Source organism: Stenella coeruleoalba, assembly GCF_951394435.1.
Source record: "Stenella coeruleoalba genome assembly, chromosome: 5".
Classification (NCBI taxonomy): Eukaryota; Metazoa; Chordata; class Mammalia; order Artiodactyla; family Delphinidae; genus Stenella; species Stenella coeruleoalba.
The window spans coordinates 45,108,188-45,121,430 of record NC_137150.1 but is presented as its reverse complement, the minus strand read 5'-3'; the positions used below and the strand labels follow the sequence as shown (position 1 = coordinate 45,121,430).

The 13,243-nt window shown below is 38.8% G+C and overlaps 1 pseudogene across 1 annotated transcript; it reads right to left on the bottom strand.

Moving 5' to 3' along the window:
- Positions 1-12,201: 12,201 nt before the first annotated feature.
- LOC307186336 (phosphomannomutase 2-like) lies at positions 12,202-12,958 on the bottom strand (annotated as a pseudogene). Its single transcript has one exon. The product of its transcript is annotated as a phosphomannomutase 2-like (transcript).
- Positions 12,959-13,243: the final 285 nt, after the last annotated feature.

The following is a 13,243-nucleotide window of genomic DNA, read 5'->3' as shown; positions in this document are numbered from 1 at the left end:
GTGACCAAATATATTGTCATTAAACTAAAAAATCTTAATAAGTAATTATATAACAAATAGTTCAAAGCAGAGATAAAAGAATTCAGGAAAGACATCATAAGTAACAGAGATACAACACATGAGTCAGCAAAGCACAAGACAGAAGGAGGAAAAAATAAAATCTCAGGTAGGAAGCCCACATTAAGAACGTCATAAAAGAGAACGATCCTGGCTGAAAACACACTGACAATATGACAGGATTGAAAAATAAACAAAATAAGATAAAAGGAAAGCAGGAGTAAAAAAAGACAAAGATGAATAGGAACGATTGAAGAAGGAGATACAACACAATCAGCTTGCTAACTGTGAAAACTGAAACAGGAGGACAAAAAAGAATTGATGATGTAATTCAGGGAAAAAAGTATGTTAAATACAAACTTTTTGCCTATAAATTGAATAAGGGCACTATTTCTCAGGGAGAAAAAAATGTTAGAGTAGTACAGTATCCTAGGACTTCTCCAAGACTTTAAAAAACTTCTTCTTTGTGAGAAAGATTAGGAAACAACATAAATGTCCACTAATAGGAAGGTGTTAAAGCTAATTTGGTTTATTCAGAAAATGGAATACCATGCAGCAGTTGGAATAGGTAATTGACTCCTTATGTGTTGATATGGAAAAATCTCAAAGATTCTTTTAATTGAAAGATATCAATGTGAATAATATTAAAGATATGTTATTGAAACAGAGCAGGACTCTATGGCCCTTGCCCCCCCACCCCATGTCCTCAGCCTGCCTTTTGTCTGTGGAAAAACTTTATCCAAAGAATAAGTTTAATCAGACAAGTGAGAAAATGCAGAAACAAAGGAAAACAGTCAGAGACCAAATAATAATAGTTTAGTCATTGAGCATAGTCAAGGACCTTTAGTTCCTCCTCAAGGGCTACAGATAATATTCTGAGCCATATCCTGTGAGCCATCTTATAGATACTAAAACCCCCAGCAGGAGGAAGAAGTCAACTATGTGATGACCAGGCTGTAGCCATGACATAAGCTGCCACAATTTTGAGAACTGGCCTCAAAGAAATTGGAACAAACCAACCCTGGAACTGAAGATTAACTGTACTTAAAACAATCAAATTGACACTGGTCAGACCACCGATGACCAATTTCAAGACGACTGTCAGAGCTGACTGTATTGTTTCTGCCTGTAGCCCCCTCCTTTTGTCTATAAAAGCTCTTGCCCACTGATTGTCGGGGGAGGGGGGGAGATGGCCTCTGGACAGGTGTCCACCCTCCCCCTGGTTGCTGGCATCCAAAATAAAGAAAACTTTCCTTTCCACCAACCTGGCCTCTTTATTAGGTTTTGAGCGGCGAGCAGCTGGACCCCACTTTCGGTTACATTATTATTTCTATTTAAAAGCAATATGTTTGGTATCTATGCTTAGATATATATAGATTCTCTCAGGGAACACGTTTTAAAAGTACTATAGCAGTGAATACCTCTGGGGAAGGAACTAGATGACTGTGATAGAAATGTCAGACTGAGAATTATTTGTCATGTTCTGTCTTTGAGTGCCTTTTATATTTTGTAGCATGGGCATATATTACCTATTCAAAACAAATAATAACATGTAATTGTAAAAAGGCAGCCAAACCTGTTAAATTATTTGCAGGGAAAAAAATATATAACAACAACTGAATACCCATACTGTTGCTTTTGACAGGCATTTTTCTGCAATATCAAACATGTTAATACCTTTGTTACCAAAAGCTCGACCTCTCTGTACGCTGGTGCCAAATCAAATCTCGGAGACAGAGTTTTAGGTGAAGTAGGAAAGGATAGCTTTATTACTTTGCCAGGTAAAGGGAGACACACCAGGGGTTTCTGCCTCGAAAAACTATGTGTGCCAATCCCAAAGGATTTGATGAGGGGTTTTATCACAATAATTCAAAGGTGAAGTCTCTGACAAGATTAGGGTGTGTGTAGGGCCTGCACTCCTTTAATCTCGTCTCAGGTGGCCTTTGGTCTCCTAATCTTGATGAGCTTCTCTGGTCCCTTCATTCTTTCCTCAGGTGATTTCTTGGCCGCTACCCACCTTGATTAGTAACTGCTTGAATCCACCTTTTGGAACTCAGGGAAGGTCATGAAGGCTGGAGTCTTGCCTATAAGAAATGGGGGACAAAAGGGCCTCTGTGCCTGGAAGCTCCACAGGGCTTCACTCGGTTTCACCTTCAATTACTTAGGGTAGTATTTTGCTGCTAACTCATTCTGGAGGATCCATGAAGGCAGTGTTATTCAAAATTATACATTTGGCAAAGAAATTTACTAAAGTCCTTCAATGTCTATGGGTAACTGGTAACACCTGCCCTTAACATTTCCAGGCCAAAATGGCTCTTCCACGCTCCACAGTGCAGAACTCTGGGATCTCAACCAAGGCATTGATTCTTTTACAGGAAAAAAGTATATATAGCCAATAGGACTCCTTAAATGAAAATACAATTTATAGTCTTTAATTTCCAAAATGAGCACTTACAGTTTGCTTCAATCAGTATCAGAATGTACCTATAGCCTGGGTTTTTGGAACACATGAAATGGATGTGAAGACTTGCCCAAAACCCAGGCCATTTCACCCCCTTAAAAGATAAAGGAAAAGAAGCATCAAAATTTGAATAACAAACATACCCAGAGAGAATTTCTTTGACCTTCTGTTACCCCTATACATTCCCTTCCTCCCTTTTTCTGTTGATAAGATAGAAGAGGAGGTTAACAAAAAGCAAAAAAGTCATAATACCATGCTCAGGCAGATTCTTTGTCAGATAATCAGGTCTGTTTTCTGATCAAGATAAAGCCACTTTTTCTTAGAATGTTCACCATACTCGCTTCTGCAGTTTCTGAATAAAGCAAATATGACTCTTATACATAAAATACTGTTTTTTGCTACACAGCAAAACTTTCTCCCTCAAGAAGCAGTGCATTGATTTCCATTCTGTTGCAAGTTCCTTATCTATGTTTCCAGCTACTCAGAAGGTCTTATTTAGTGGAGCGCTGTGATACCGTATGCCTGGAGGATGACTTAGGCTGAATGGTCACAAATGGCCCCCCAAGTCAGTGATCTAAATCTGAGATGAAAATAACAAGAATGAGATCATCACACAGATGTCTGAGGAAGAGCATTCTAGGTTAGTGCAAAGACCCCAAGGCCATAATAAGCTTATTGTGTTTGAGGAAAAGATTAGAATTTAGAAAGAATAGCATGAGCTACAGGAGATGAAGTTGAATCGTGTAAGGTCATATAAGAGCATTAGGACTTTGCATTTTATTATAAATTCAATGGAGAGCTATTAGATCAGTAATAAGTGGAGGAATGACATGATCTGATTTAGATTTTGAAAGATCATTGTGACTTCTGTGTGGCAAAGATTCTTGGGAAAGGTGCCCCAAACAGAAGCAGGGAGACCAATAAGGAGGTTATTAAAATACTGTAGACAAGAAAAGATTATGGCTTGAAAGTTTGGATGAGAAGGTGGAATACGCTTTGAAGGTGAAAACATCAGAGCTTTTTAATGGATTGAATACAGGGTATGAAGAAAAAGGAAGACTTAAGAGTGACTCTAAGATTTTTGTTTTGATTAACTCAGTGTATTATGGTGAGGTGAGATGGGGCAGCTGAGATCAGGAAACTCAAGAAGTGGAGCCAGTTCATTAGTTGAGGGTGTAAATCAAGTGTTCTTTCTGACATATCATTCACACTGCCTATGTTTAAATAAACCTCATAATCCTTAGGAAAAATTATTATTTCTTCATTTCTGATCCAAGAGGATCTCTGGAACCACATCTCTAGTTAATCCTAATAAACTTATGTAAATCCCATTTACCAAAACAAACCTACTCTTCCATTTCCCTTTGTCCAAACTATCTACATCTGCACACTTTCCTAAAGAAGTATTACACATCCTGTAAGTCCCAAGTATATATCATTTTCTTTCTATTGCTTTCCTTGGCCCTTATCAGGCACAACTGCCACTCCCCCACAAGTATCACTTCATTTTATTCCTTCTTTTTAGGAGAAGGTATCACACTAACATTTTCATCAACTCTACCATGTGTTCCTCAAGGGTGAGTCTGTCTCTAATTTATACTAAGATTCCTGGAAACTTGCCCAGTGCATAAATTCTCACTACAGACAAATTTTCTTACATTCTCATGCTGAAAAACAGCTCACAAGTAGTATTTTAGACCCACCCACATATATAAATAGCAATCATTCTCTCTAGGTACATCTTCGAGTACATAGGACCAAGGAATGTTTGGAAAATCAAATGTTTAATTTAAAAACTAATAGCAAATATATGATTTTTTTATTAAAGAAAACCTCACTTTAAATGTATTTTTATTTCTGTTGTAGAAACATTCCATTTTTTATTAGGAAGAAAAAATACTCTTCAAGTTTCTCAGTTCCCACTCGTTTGTTGGTAGTAAGTATTGCACGAAGGAACACATTATTTCTATATTAAATTTGCACATTTGTAATTAAACAAAAATGGTTTCCTTGCAAGTCTCAGATTTAGGTCAAGAATCTGACAGTGATTCAGGGGCTAAGAGGCAATGAAAGCAGTGAGTCTGGCTCAACTGTGGGCCTCAGTGCAGAAAAGGATGAGTGCCAGCTGAATGAGTATGTGCTCTTCCTCTGCTTCTTTTTACAACTGTGTGGGGACTGCCAAGATCTGTATATTGCTGGCAGGCAAGCAGAGCCAATCCAAGCACCTGTGTTGCAAAATTCAGCAACTATGCAATTGCTATTACCCATCCATCTGTGAGGAGGGTATTTGCCACATGTCAGTTGACTCACATAAGGGGAATTGGAAGGGAAATTCCATCAGATAAGGAAGACAGCAAAATTAATCGATAATTTTTTCTTCTTTTTGACTGAAAAAATATAGCAAACATGGATGGAAAGTGAGAATTATACAAACGATTTGAACAGATTAGTAACAGCTGTTTCGTGACAAATGGAAAAACTTTAATTCAAAGAGAAAACATAAATAATATTGTATCATTTGAGGCACAAAGATTTTACTGTTTTTAGTGATGCATTACACACGAATGAAGTACCAGAGTCACTAGTCCAGTATAGAGATAAAAGAATGATGTCATCCCAAAGACTCTAAAACATTAAGTGAGGTTCATTATCTTAGATTCTTAAATAACAAAATCTCAATTACTGAAAATCAAAAAATTCAGACTTTGCTGTGTCATAACTTGTCTAAGCTGAAGTTGGGCTGCATTATCAATGAAAATGGGCTTAATAAAAATATCAATAATGTAAAAAATACTTATGGGAAAGTATTGAAACCTCTTTTAAGTACAGACATTTTTAGCATATTTTAGTCTGTGAATATGCTAATAATATGCAAATTTAAATAATATGCAAATTATACGAATAGCAATTCCCACTTAGATTTACTGAGCATGTGACTGCAGTGGAGGAAGTGCTACAAGTTTCTTATTTTACTTCCTTTGAAGCTGTTAAGGTTCTAGAACTGGGGCTCAAGGTAATTACCTGTCTTAACCATTCAACAAAATGACCTGTTTAATATTTTTTAAAATAAGTTTTACTCCCTTTATATATAAATATATATATATATATATATTTTTCTTTTGCGGTACGCAGGCCTCTCACTGCTGTGGCCTCTCCCATTGCGGAGCACAGGCTCAGCGGCCATGGCTCACGGGCCCAGCCGCTCCGCGGCATGTGGGATCTTCCCGGACCGGGGCACGAACTCGTGTCCCCTACATCAGCAGGCGGACTCCCAACCACTGCGCCAACAGGGAAGCCCCCTTTTATATTATTTTGTGGCATAATGCTATTTTTTAAAATAAGTTTTACTCCCTTTATATTATTTTTGTGGCATAATTCATAGTGGTGCCTATTAGGCAGTACTTGATAAACATCTCAGTACTTAAGCTATTGAGACAGTACAATCCAATAATATTGTATTATGAACTACATGTAGAATACTGTACTAGCTGAGAAAATCAATAGAACATAAAATACCCGTGGACTAGGTCAATGAGAAAGGACTGAAGGATAAAAACAAATATTTGTCATGACAAGTTTCAGGTGGGAAATGATAAATTCGGATTTTATAAGGCAGGGTTTCTGGCCAGATCTATTAAATGGCAAACTTCCCATATATTTGCTTTAGTCTCTCCAACTTTTAAAAGGACATTTATTAAAACAAATTCTAGAAGAACATACACCAAATATCTCTGAATAGTGAGTATACAGATAATTTATATTTTCAGATTTTGCTCTTTTGTATTTAAAAATACATAACTCATCATTGTGGAATTAAAAACTTGAAAGGAATGTTTAAGATGACCCACTGTAATCAGTGAGAAAGGTACATGTTGAACTTAGAAACTCCAAAGGCAAATGAGCTTAAACCAATGTAAAATACTATCTAAAGTAGTAGGCATAGAGATTGTTCTAGATTCTCAAGTGTATAGAAATACTAATTGAGAATGCATTATGTGAGGAAGTGCTGATTCATTTAGGGTTTTTTTCCCAATATTTCATTGGGATAATTTTCAAACATACAAAAAAGTTGAAAGAACTTTTCTGTAAAAATTCATATATATACTATGTCAGTGCTGCAATTAACATTTCACTATATTTGCTTTATCACAGACCTATTTGTCTATATTCATCTACACATCTCTCTAGCCATTGATTCATGTATATTATTTTTTGATGCATTTCAAACAAAGTTACAGACATCAGTATGGTCCCACAAATATCTCAACAGGCATATTATTAACCAGAGTTCAATATTTATTTCTAGTGCTTTTTTGTTATTGCTGTTGAGGTAAAATTTATATACCTTAAATGCATAAACCCTTAGTATCCTTTCAATGAATTCTGACAAATGCATCTAGATACTAATTTTAAAAGAGCATAGACTCATATTAAGCTCATCTTCTTATCGTTATTTTCTCAATAGCTTCCCAGGTTGGTGGGTTGAGGGCAATAAATGAAAATCAAACATTGTTTTTATGGATGAGGGAATGTTTTAGACAAATGATATCTTGTCAATCTGGCCCTATTACTATATTTTCTGGCTTGACTAGTGATAACTTGTCAGATTGGAATAGTGAGACCTCTTTCTCTGGACACAGTAGCAGGACCCATTGTGGTTAGACTAGGAGAGGTACTGACACCAACTAGACCAAATAGTTCCTTAGTAAGGCATCCAGACATTTAACCTTTATCATGGAATCCCTCCACAATAGGGATTCTAAACTTGAAAGCTAACAGTAGTCATTTTCAGGTATGAGAGGAGGTTGTTCAGCAGCAAGACTGAAAAAGGAAACAGCCCAAAGTGACCATTAATGAGAAAGCTGTAATGGCAATCACATTGGTGGCTCCAGTTCTTTTCCTGAGGTCTGTCCACATGAGGCCCTTGTGACCTGTGAATTACCCTTATATTCTATTCTGCTAATAAATTTTGCTTTTTGATGAAGCAAGTCCCAATAGGTTTGTTATTTGCCAGTAAGAGTAATAATTATTCTATTAACTATAGGTAGATGATCCTGATCAGAAACCTCTTTATACCCACATTACAGAGTTATATGACAATTTATTAAATGTGGACCTCAACTATTTGCTAACTATAATCTTTCATGTAATTAATACTGAATTTATTCCCTCCTTAATACATAACGCTATAGAATGATGTGCTGCTTCTTTTTTTTTTTTTTTTTTTTTTGCGGTCCGCGGGCCTCTCACTGTTGTGGCCTCTCCCGTTGCAGAGCACAGGCTCCGGACGCGCAGGCCCAGCGGCCATGGCTCACAAGCCCAGCCGCTCCGCGGCACGTGGGATCTTCCCGGACCGGGGCACGAACCCGTGTCCCCTGCATCGGCAGGCAGGCTCTCAACTGCTGCGCCACCAGGGAAGCCTGATGTGCTTCTTTTTAAAACAAAGAATGCCTTCTTGTACTCTTAGAAGTAGCTGAGAGACCAAAAGGATTAAGAAGTACTGAAGAACCATCTCATCTTCATTTAAATTACTATCCATTTTATCTTCTCCACCCTGTTTCTGTAAAACATCAATAAAGCTGTAAGTCTTATGTCAATGTAAATGTGTGTAGCTTTTGGACTCTCCAAGAGATTGACTCCAAATATGGTATTTTCTTGCTACAAGTAATGTGTATATGAGAGGCAATAGCTCGTCTCTGCAAGCTCTAATTCCATAATAATTTATTCCAAGGCCTTGGCAGCTAATGCTTCACTCACTATTAATAGAAAACTGTGCAAGTGGCGTAGGTGGTCCTTTCAGTTTAGTGATGCTGCAGTTAATTTCTTTAATTTATAAAGTATTTATAAATCTCATCTTTGCAAAGCTGCTGAAACTGTGTAGGCAGAAACCAGTTATCTCCTTATCTCACAGCCTTCCAAATTGTATCCTCTCCTATAGCCTACATAATCACTTGCACTCCTCTCACTAAATCTGTGTGACCCCATCTGTTACTTTATATCTTGTGAAATAGCTGATTATTTATATGGCTCATGACTAAGGATTATTTTGTTATTCTAGTTACTCTAGAGCAGGTTTTGTTACAGAGGGCTTGGTACAATTCAGATTCCTGGGCTCTATGTCAGCCCAGTAAAAATCTCTATTTCACCTTTTACCTTTGTGAATTCTCCTCACTTATATTTGGTAATACCCTGTGCCCCCAAAGCCTCCTTTATCTGATACTAGTAAAACCATATCAGCTTTTCATCACACTCAGTGTTTGCCTGGTATGTCTTTTCTCATCTTTTTACTTTCCTATGTTACAATAAAACTCCATTTATGTTTTGTGAAGTTTGAATTTCATATCATTTTTCATTTATCACATAATATTTTCTTCTTCTGATTTTTTTTAAAATTTTATTTATTTATTTATTTATTTATTTTTGGCTGTGCTGGGTCTTCGTTTCTGTGCGTGGGCTTTCTCTAGTTGCGGTGAGCGGGGGCCACTCTTCATCACGAGGCACAGGCCTCTCACTGTTGCGGCCTCTCTTATTGTGGAGCACAAGCTCCAGACACGCAGGGTCAGTAGTTGTGGCTCATGGGCCTAGTTGCTCCGTGGCATGTGGGATCCTCCCAGACCAGGGCTCGAACCCCTGTCCCCTGCATTGGCAGGCAGATTCTCAACCACTGCGCCACCAGGGAAGCCCTGATTTTTTTTTTTTCATTTACAATGTAAATACCATTCCTAGGTTGAGGACCATGCATAAACAAGCAATGCACCAAATTTAGCCTATGGGGCAGCATTCGCTAATCCCTGCTCTACATTATAAAATAAACTTAATCCAATTTAAAATGCTGGATTCAATATTTATAGTTCATTTTTATTTGCTCAATTGGTATTTATTGATTATCCAAATTGGGAAGAGTGCTGCAAAATTGCAAAGGTAAATAAACAACTCAGGCAGGACTCTGTAATTCCAATAGGGGAAATAACACATTTAAATGAGTAGAAAATCCAATATTAAACGTGGTAAGTGACAAAAGGGCATTATGGAAAATACTGGGCATTGATTTGAGGTTTTGTTGAGAAAGAATTTACATACAATAAAAAGCACAGGTGTATGGCCTGAAGAGTTTGACAAATGTGTACTGCTGTGAAACCACCATCTCGATCAAGAAAGAAAGTATCTTCAACACCCTGAGAAAATATAATTTGTCTTTTACAATCAAACCCTCACCAAGATCAACCATTAATGAGATTTGCCTCAGATTAGATTAGTGTTTTGTGTTCTAGAAATGTATGTAAATAAAATCCTACAATATGCTCAACAATAATGATGGATTTCTCTAGTTCTCTCTTTAGTTCTGACAGTTATTATTTATGTTTTGTTGAGCTCTGTTATTAGGTACATACAATTTAATATTTTTAGATCCTCTTGTTAAATTGACTCTCTTACCATTATGAATATTCATTATACCTGGAAACACCCCATGTCCTGAAGTCTACTTTATCTAAGTATAGTCATGTCAGTTTTAGTTTGCTGTGTTTACATAGTATAACTTTTCCAATGTTTTTACTTTCAACTTCCCTGTGTTTAAAATTCATCTCTTGTATACTGCATATAGACAGAGTTTTGCTTATTTACCCAGTTTAACAATCTCTGACTCTTAATAGGAGCATTATGTCCACTTATATTTAGTATAATTATTGATATTTGGGGGTTTAATTGTACCTTCTTGCTATTTGTCCTTTTTTTTTTTTCTTTTTTGCTGTACGTGGGCCTCTCACTGTTGTGGCCTATCCCATTGCGGAGCACAGGCTTCAGACGTGCAGGCCCAGCGGCCATGGCAACCGGCCTAGCCGCTCCGCGGCATGTGGGATCTTCCCGGACCGGGGCACAAACCCGTGTCCCCTGTATCGGCAGGCGGACTCTCAACCACTGCGCCACCAGGGAAGCCCTGTCCTATTTTTTATCATCTGTTCTTTGTCCTTTGTTTAGCCTTCACTGCCTTTTTATTTTTTTTTTTGCCTTGTTTTTTAGGAAACAACAAAATCACTTTAATTTGCTACTTTTCACTTTGAAAGGTCATTGCAGTATCATTTGCAAAATTCTACAAGGAAAGATACCACTGGACGGTCATGCCTGGGAATCACTGAGAAACGACAGTCCCGTGTGTAGTAAACAGAGTGGTTGAGCCGGGCAGACTTCATAGGCCAGCATTTCTTCTTTTGTTCTCCCAACCCAATCCTGAGCTAAGAGAAGACTGAGCAGCCAGCAGGTTTGGAGGGAACCAGGTTTATCTGATGCAAGCAACTGTTTGGGGGCTGGGAGGCAGGGGATGCAGAGCACAGGGCTCCCCCTGGCCCAGGATTCAGGTAGGTGACCCCCAGCAGAGGCCACGCTGTAGACTGAAGCTGGTCCCAGCACCTATCTGTGCAGGGTTTGGGGGTCTCAATATTGCCAAATACTGAAAAGTGACGTGTGAACAATTATCTTGGGAGCTCTCTTCAGCTGTGTTCTGAACTAGGGCCTTGAGCTGCCTCCAGTTTCACAAAGAACTTGCAGAATGTGGAAGGGAGGAGAGAGGGTCCCAACCACAGCTACTCTCACCCCTTAAGTCAAAGTCTAGGTGAGGGCCTGAGTGGACAACTTTTATTAAAAAGTCTGCAGAGAGATAAAGTGCAGCTCCTATTCCTATGAATAATCTAAGCTCTTACCTGAGAAACTAGAGGCAAATAATGCCTTTGGGAAGCCAGCCAGGTCCAATAAGAAGATACTTTTAGTAAAATTTAACATCCCAAGTTAGTTTCTCCAGACCTGGGATCAGAACCTACATCCAAGGGAAGGACAGTTCTGCTGGTGCCAGTTCTCTAACCAGGGGTTGTTGGTTTCTATTTCCTCCCATCTCCGTGGTTGCCGAGAACCAGCCAGGGTATTCAAGGTGTAGTGGATACAGAGCTGATCTGCCTTCTGGGAGAGCTGAGTGCAAACTACTTGGGGTCAGTGGTCACTTGGCCAGTCATCTGTCGGCAGCCCGTACTGAGGTCTGCACCTCACAAATAGGAAGCAGGATTGGAAAAGAAAGATTGTACAGAGTCACTTAACTGAATACCACCACAGTGATCACGTTCTTCTCAGTTTCAAAGCCCCATCAAACTGACACTCAGGAGGGAGCTTCATTTCAGAAAGTGTTTTTTAGACTTTTGTCCCAGGGTTGAATCATTGTAATTGTCCTGTCCTTTCTTTCTCATCACAAATCCCCCTTTCTGTTATTGATGCAGGGGGTCCAAACATAAATATCTGTTACATTTACCACAGGACCCATGAAGAGGGAGGGTCCCGGCACATTTGTTCTTTCTAGAATGATAGGAAGTTTCCCCAAAGCCCAGGCATACTGTGATTGCAAATATGGAGTTGGGGGATAAAGTCTATTGGTGGGGTTATTCTTTGCTCCATTCTTGACAAGTCTTTTCTTCTCTCTTCTGGCATTGGAGGTGGAAGGCCTCACGTGTTTGGGGATAGAGGGAGGTTTCTCTGCTGCATGAGGATATCACGGTCAGGACCCTATGAGTTGACTGAACCCTGTGGAGAGCCTGGCCTGGGCTGGGTCATGTGGGCATATGAAGGGGAGACCTTGGGTTTGGCCACCGAATGACCCTGTCAGGCTCATTAGCTCCCTCTTCTTCCCACAGGGAAAATGACCATTAGTACAAGAGCTCTTCACAGATCTTTCCTGTGTCCTCAGGCACAGACTCGTGTGGCCTGCAGTTCCCAGGTCTGTGAAGATCTCATGGTCGTTCCCACCTGCCACAGTTTTGTCTCCAAAGAAAGAAATGGCCTTATAACCATGATTTTCCACATGTCCCAGGCAATACCTCTTTCTCTATCCATCCCAAAAGACCTCAAAGCTGATTTGGCCTCCTACAGAAAAGGTGAGGCCTTTATTTGCAAATGCTTTCCACAGATCTGCTACACATTTTTGTCTTATATTTTATTTCTTTATAATGCATATAGAACTCCATGTGTTCTTTGGGGCTGCAGCTTCTTTCAATAGAGGATGAATTCACATCCCATTTAGAATTTCAATGAAAGCACCCCTTCTTCTTCAGGAGTTTGGTTTCTACAATGTAGCTTAGACAGTCATTGATTAAATCTTGGATTAGGGCCTTACCAAGGTGACCTTGAATATTCTGTTTATATAAGAGTTGCCCAACTTTGTATGCTACGAAGCCATTTCCTGGAAACACATAATCATATTTTTTTAACCATATCATTTCCCAGCTTCACCTGCACTTTATTGAAATTCAACCTGCCTACGACTCAGATTTTGATCTTCTGCCTCAATTTTTGTAGAATGCCATTTATTTCCTTAGTAATTTTCTGCTGAGGGGGCAGCAGGGTCCAGTCCACACCAAGGAGGCAGAACACTGGGCCAGGAGCCCTCAAGTCCCTAGTTTCCATCCCCTCCCTTACTTTCTGTTAAAATAATGAAAATAATTGACTGTTTTTAGTATTCTATTTGATCTCCTACATAGAATTTTATTATTCACTGGTTCAATTAGTTTTATAGTGGTTATTTTAGGGATTACAGTATGCTTCCTTAACTTTTCGCCTACCTTGAATTAATATCATACCACTTCATATAAGGCAAGAATTATTTCCAGTCTCATTTTCTTCAGCTGGATTCACTTCCTGTGGTGACCCTTGCAACTCTGCTCTGTTAGTCCTAGATTCTCTTTGGTTTTG